This window comes from Triticum aestivum, chromosome 3B, assembly GCF_018294505.1.
Source record: "Triticum aestivum cultivar Chinese Spring chromosome 3B, IWGSC CS RefSeq v2.1, whole genome shotgun sequence".
In the NCBI taxonomy this organism is placed as follows: domain Eukaryota; kingdom Viridiplantae; phylum Streptophyta; class Magnoliopsida; order Poales; family Poaceae; genus Triticum; species Triticum aestivum.
In genome coordinates this window covers 681,736,908-681,742,907 of record NC_057801.1, presented here as the reverse complement: position 1 = coordinate 681,742,907, position 6,000 = coordinate 681,736,908, and positions in this window count along the sequence as shown.

The following is a 6,000-nucleotide window of genomic DNA, read 5'->3' as shown; positions in this document are numbered from 1 at the left end:
AATTGTGAAGACACTGCTGAGATCTCTTGACAGCTCATTTGACACCTTAGCCCTGATGATACAAGAACGCCCTGATTTCAAGACACTCGATCCGTCTGACATACTCGAGAGGCTCAACACACATGAGTACCAGCTATCTGAGAAACGAGATATCTATGGCCCCAACTACGGCCGAACTCGTGCCTTGAAGGCAAAGGCTGCGGCTTCCTCATCTGGAGAAGAATCTGACTGCAATTCTGATGATCCTGAAGACATTGGAAAGGAGCTTGCTATGCTTGTGAAGAAGTTCCAGAGATTCACTAGGAAGAAAAACTTCAGAAAGTCTTCACGATCCAGCTCAAGGGACGATGAAGCTTCCACCTATGACAACAAGAAAAGAACCTGTCACAAGTGCAAGAAGCCTGGCCACTACATCTCTGAATGTCCATAGTGGGACAATGAGAATAAGAAAAAGAAGAGCAAAGAATATGATTCTGATGACAAGAAGAAGAATAAATCCTCAAAGTCTTCTTCCAAATCTTCCTCTAAGTCTTCATCACACAAGAAGAGCTCATCAGGCAAGGCACGTGCTTTTGTTGGCAAGGAAATGGATTCAGAGGAGGAGTCTACTTATGAGGGGGAAGTGGTGGAGTCTAAGGAGGAGTCTGACTCTGGTGTCGCAAGTCTAGCTCTAGCTACAGCCTACGTCGCCAAGTCCATCTTCAACACTGAAGACAATGGCTTCGTCACCAACGCTGATGACGAGAACGACTCGACTCCCACCTATTGCTTCATGGCACGTGGTGCCAAGGTAAACTCTCGTAATGCTTACTTTCAAACATCAAGTGAAGATGACTCTGATGGTGAATCCAAACCCAGCTACAAAAAACTTGCTAAAATTGCAACTGAACAACAGAATGCCATGGAACATATTCAAAAACTGTTAGACAAAAGCGATGACCTGTTGGACGCGGAAATGACTAAGACTCAGTCCTTAATTGAAGGCATAAAAAATCTTCATGTTAAGTACAGGGAACTTGAAGGTCGTCATGAAACCCTCTCAACATCTCATGAAAAGCTTTCCTACGATTATCTTCAAAGGAAGCAGGAACTTGAGAAATTGAGATCGGATCATGAAGATCTTCAAAAGGAGAACGAGTCACTTCGCGCTCAACAGATCAGTCCCACTCAGGAAGGATTTGAACCACCATGTTTAAAATGCATTGAGCGTGATAACGCTGTTCTGTTGCTGAATGTTCTACTGCTACTCCTGTTGCAATATCTTCAACTGCTGATGTGGTAACTAACCCCTCTATTGAGGATACCACTACTATTGCTGATGAGAATGCCAGGTTGAAGACACTGCTTGAGACAGGGATGTACAAAAGCCTCAAAGGGCATCAGACATTATGTGATGTCCTCAAAAAGCAGATTCTGAACCGAAACCCTAGAAAAGAGGGTGTAGGGTTCGAGAGAAAATGAATGTTGATGGGTCATACTGGAAACCTGAGCAGTACCCCCAAACCACCTGGGTTGCTGCAAAGGAACCTCCAGCGGATCCATCCACCTTATCTGGCTTCACTTGTGCTAACCCAATTGTCATTGATGAATCCTTTGATGCAAACAATAAATTTTTTAAGAATCAGAATGGCGAAGTGTTTGCCAGGTATATTGGTACTAACTGCAGGAATGGGTCACCTATGAAGAAGATATGGGTACCCAAGAGTTGCCTTGAGAATCTTTCTGTGAATGTCATCATGACACCACCTGTGAAGAAGACAAACCCCCTACCAAAGGCGTCATACGTTCCAAAAGCTTCATACAGACCAAGGACTCATCTGAGTCACCCTAACGTCAATGTTTTGCAGGAAAATCATACTCAAACCCATGAATATGAGCGTGTTTCATTAAACCGCTATGTTCATAGAACCAAGAACTTTTCTGCTTATTCACATGAGTATTATTCACCCCCTGCAAGGCTATTCACTAGGGCTCGGAAGCCAAAATTCTCATATGCTGCACTTAGACTCATTGCTTCTAAGCCACCCCTGAAGATGTGGGTGGTTAAGAAAACTTAACTCTCTTTTGCAGGGAAGGTCTCCAGCCGGAAATCAAAAGCATCCGAAGCTAATGCTGGAGACCTTAAAAATCTTGTTGGGCGCAAGATAAAATGCCCAAATGGTCTTACTATGTATTCCACTCCAAATTTTCTTGATACTCATCCTATCTATCATAACCAAGACCTGAATTTCCATGTTCCACTTGTTCGTCAAATGTTTCTGCTTCACAACTCGCTTGGTGAAGCCTATCCCCCAAACTGCACTGTAGGCTACGACACCTCGTGCTTCAGAATGGATTATGGACAGTGGATGCACTAATCACATGACTGGCGATCGAAGTCTTCTGATGGATTCAACGTTGCATCCATCAGACAAGAGCCACATCACATTTGCTGACACTGGTAAAAGCAAGGTATTGGGTCTAGGTAGAGTTGCAATATCAAGGGATCAGCACATGGATAAAGTGATGCTTGTTGAATCCCTTGGTTTTAACTTAATGCATGTCTCAATGCTTTGTGACTTAAACATGATTATGCTATTTGGAAAATATCGCTGCCTTGTACTGATGGAATCTGACAAGTCTCTATTCTTTGAAGGATATCGAAAAGATGATCTGTATATGGTAGATTTCTCAGCAGGTCCATAGATGGCCGTATGCCTTCTAGCAAAAGCTTCAGAATGCTGGCTTTGGCATCAAAGGCTAGGGCATGCTGGCATGAGGAACTTGCACACTCTCGCGAAGAAGAAGCATGTTGTGGGCATCGAAGGCATCAAGTTCAAGAAGGATCATTTGTGTGGCGCCTGTGAAGACGGAAAGATGACAAGAGCCAAGCATCCCTCGAAGACAATCATCACCACGTCTCAACCCTTCGAGCTGCTGCACATGGACTTATTTGGCCCTACTCAATATTCCACTCTCAATGCTACTGCTTGCCTCTATGGCATCATCATTGTTGATGATTACTCTCGATACACTTGGGTGCATATAATCCTCTACAAGACTGAAGTGCAGGATGTCTTCAGACGCTTTGCCAACCGTGCTATGACGAACTACGGTGTCAAGATCAACCACATCAGAAGCGACAACGGCACTGAGTTCAAGAACACCGGCCTCGACCTCTACCTGGATACCATGGGTATCACTCATGAGTTCTCTGCTCCTTACACACCTCAGCAGAATGGCATCGCCGAGCGCAAGAACATAACTCTTATTGAGATGGCCCGAATGATGCTTGATGAGTACAAGACTCCACGGAAGTTCTGGCCTGAAGCCATTGATATTGCTTGCCACATCATCAACCGCATTTATCTTCACAAGCTTCTGAAGAAAACATCCTATGAGCTCCTAACTGGTAAGAAACCCAATGTAAGCTACTTCAGAGTATTTGGTGCTAGGTGCTGGATCAAGGATCCTCATCACACTTCAAAATTTGCACCGAAAGCGCATGAAGGTTTTATGCTTGGTTACGGAAAGGATTCGCACTCCTACAGAGTCTTCAACCTCTTTCACTATAAAGTGGTTGAAACTGTGGATGTGCGGTTCGATGAGACTAACGGCTCGCAAAGAGAGCACCTGCCAAATGTGCTAGATGAGTTATCCCCTAGCGAGTCAATCAAGCAAATGGGAACTGGCGAAATCATACCCTCTAAGAATCAGGCTGAAGAAGAATTGATCGTTTCTGCTTCCACTCAACCTGAAGACCATGCTCAACCTGAAGATAATCCTCCAAATGATGACATTGATCAAAATGAACAAAATCTTCGTCCTGCTCATCCTCGTGTTGCAAATGAAGTACAGATTGAGAAGATGATCGATAGCCTCAATGCACCTGGTCCACTCACTTGTTCAAGAGCCACACAAAGAGCAACACAACTCACCAATTTCTGTGGACACTTTGCATTTGTCTCAATCTCAGAACCCACGAAAGTGACTGAAGCCTTCATGGAACCTAAATGGATTCAAGCCATGCAAGAAGAGCTTCAACAGTTTGAGTTGAATAATGTGTGGGAACTGGTCAAGCGTCCTGATCCTTGGAAGCACAATATCATTGGCACCAAATGGATATATCGCAACAAGCAAGATGAACATGGTCAAGTGGTCAGAAACAAAGCTCGTCTAGTTGCTCAAGGCTACACTCAAGTGGAAGGGATTGACTTTGATGAAACTTTTGCTCCTGTGGCAAGGCTTGAAGCCATTCGCATACTGCTTGTCTATGCAAATCATCACAACATTCTCCTATATCAAATGGATGTGAAGAGTACTTTTCTCAATGGAAAGATAGAAGAAGAAGTATATGTTGCACAACCTCCTGGGTTTGAAGATCCAAAACATCCTGATATGGTGTACAAGCTCAACAAGGCACTGTATGGCCTCAAACAAGCCCCTCGCACTTGGTATGATACGCTCAAGGACTTCCTGAAGAGCAAAGGCTTCAAACCTGGTTCACTGGATCCTACTCTCTTCATGAAGACATACGACAGTGAACTTTTTGTGTGCCAAATATATGTGGATGACATTATCTTCGGCTGCACCAACAACAAATACGGTGATGAGTTTGGTCATATGATGCAAGAGCAATATCAGATGTCCATGATGGGTGAACTGAAGTTCTTTCTGGGTCTCCAAATCCGTCAACAACGCAATGGCATCTTCATCTCTCAAGAAAAATATCTCAAAGATTGCCTGAAGAAGTTTGGAATGCAAGACTGCAAAGGATACACGATGCCAATGCCAACCAAAAGTCATCTGGGTCCCGACGACAATGGTAAAGAATTCGACCAAAAGGTATACCGCTCCATGATTGGTTCTTTGCTTTATTTATGTGCATCTAGGCCAGATATAATGCTTAGTGTTTGCATGTGTGCCCGATTCCAAGCGGCACCAAAGGAATCGCATCACTTAGCTGTGAAGCGAATACTTCGATATTTGGCTTACACCCCAACACTAGGATTATGGTATCCAAAGGGCTCAGAGTTTGATCTAGTTGGATTCTCAGATGCTGATTATGCTGGTGACAAGGTTGATCGCAAGTCCACATCAGGCACATGTCACTTTCTGGGACGATCACTTGTCTGTTGGTCTTCAAAGAAGCAGAACTGTGTATCTCTCTCCACTGCTGAATCCGAATACATTACTGTTGGATCTTGCTGTGCTCAGCTTCTCTGGATGAAGCAAACTCTCAAGGACTATGGTATACACCTGAAGAATGTGCCTCTCTACTGCGACAATGAGAGTGCCATCAAGATTGCCAACAATCCAGTTCAACACTCGAAGACAAAGCATATTGAGATTCGTCATCACTTCCTCAGAGATCATGTTATGAAGGAAGACATTGATATCATCCACGTCAACACTGAAGAGCAATTGGCTGATATCTTCACAAAGCCCTTGGACGAGAAAAGGTTTTGCAAGTTGCGGTGTGAGCTAAATATCTTGGAGTCCTCAAATGTCCTGTGAATGGGACACACATCCTAACACTTATGCATTTTGATGACTTAGATGTGCAACACATGAAGTAACGTATATCTTCAATCAATGAAGACATACATTCCAAGTGTGAATATACTAATGCGGAATTTGACTTCGGAGCGCCACGATAATTGTGCGTCGTGTCTGGGTCTAATACTTCCTATACGGTGGGTAACACCACCACCAAACTTTTGTTTGAAGTGCTTCTCTTGGCGTTATGTTTGCATAGTCTTTATAACTGAGTTGTCTTTATTTCTGACTTGTATTCAAATTCATCTTCATATGATTGATTTGGCCTTAAACTAGTTGCATAATACTTGTGTTCTGTCCTCCATAGCATTCACTTATAGTTATGACTTCGTGTTGAATCTTTTGATCTAAGTGAATGTGATCGGACCCTAACCTATCTATGCTTCTACCTCAACTCTATCTGTCCAAATCATATGCATTCTGTTGAAAACTGTCGATTGTCTTCACTGAACCTTGTCAGCT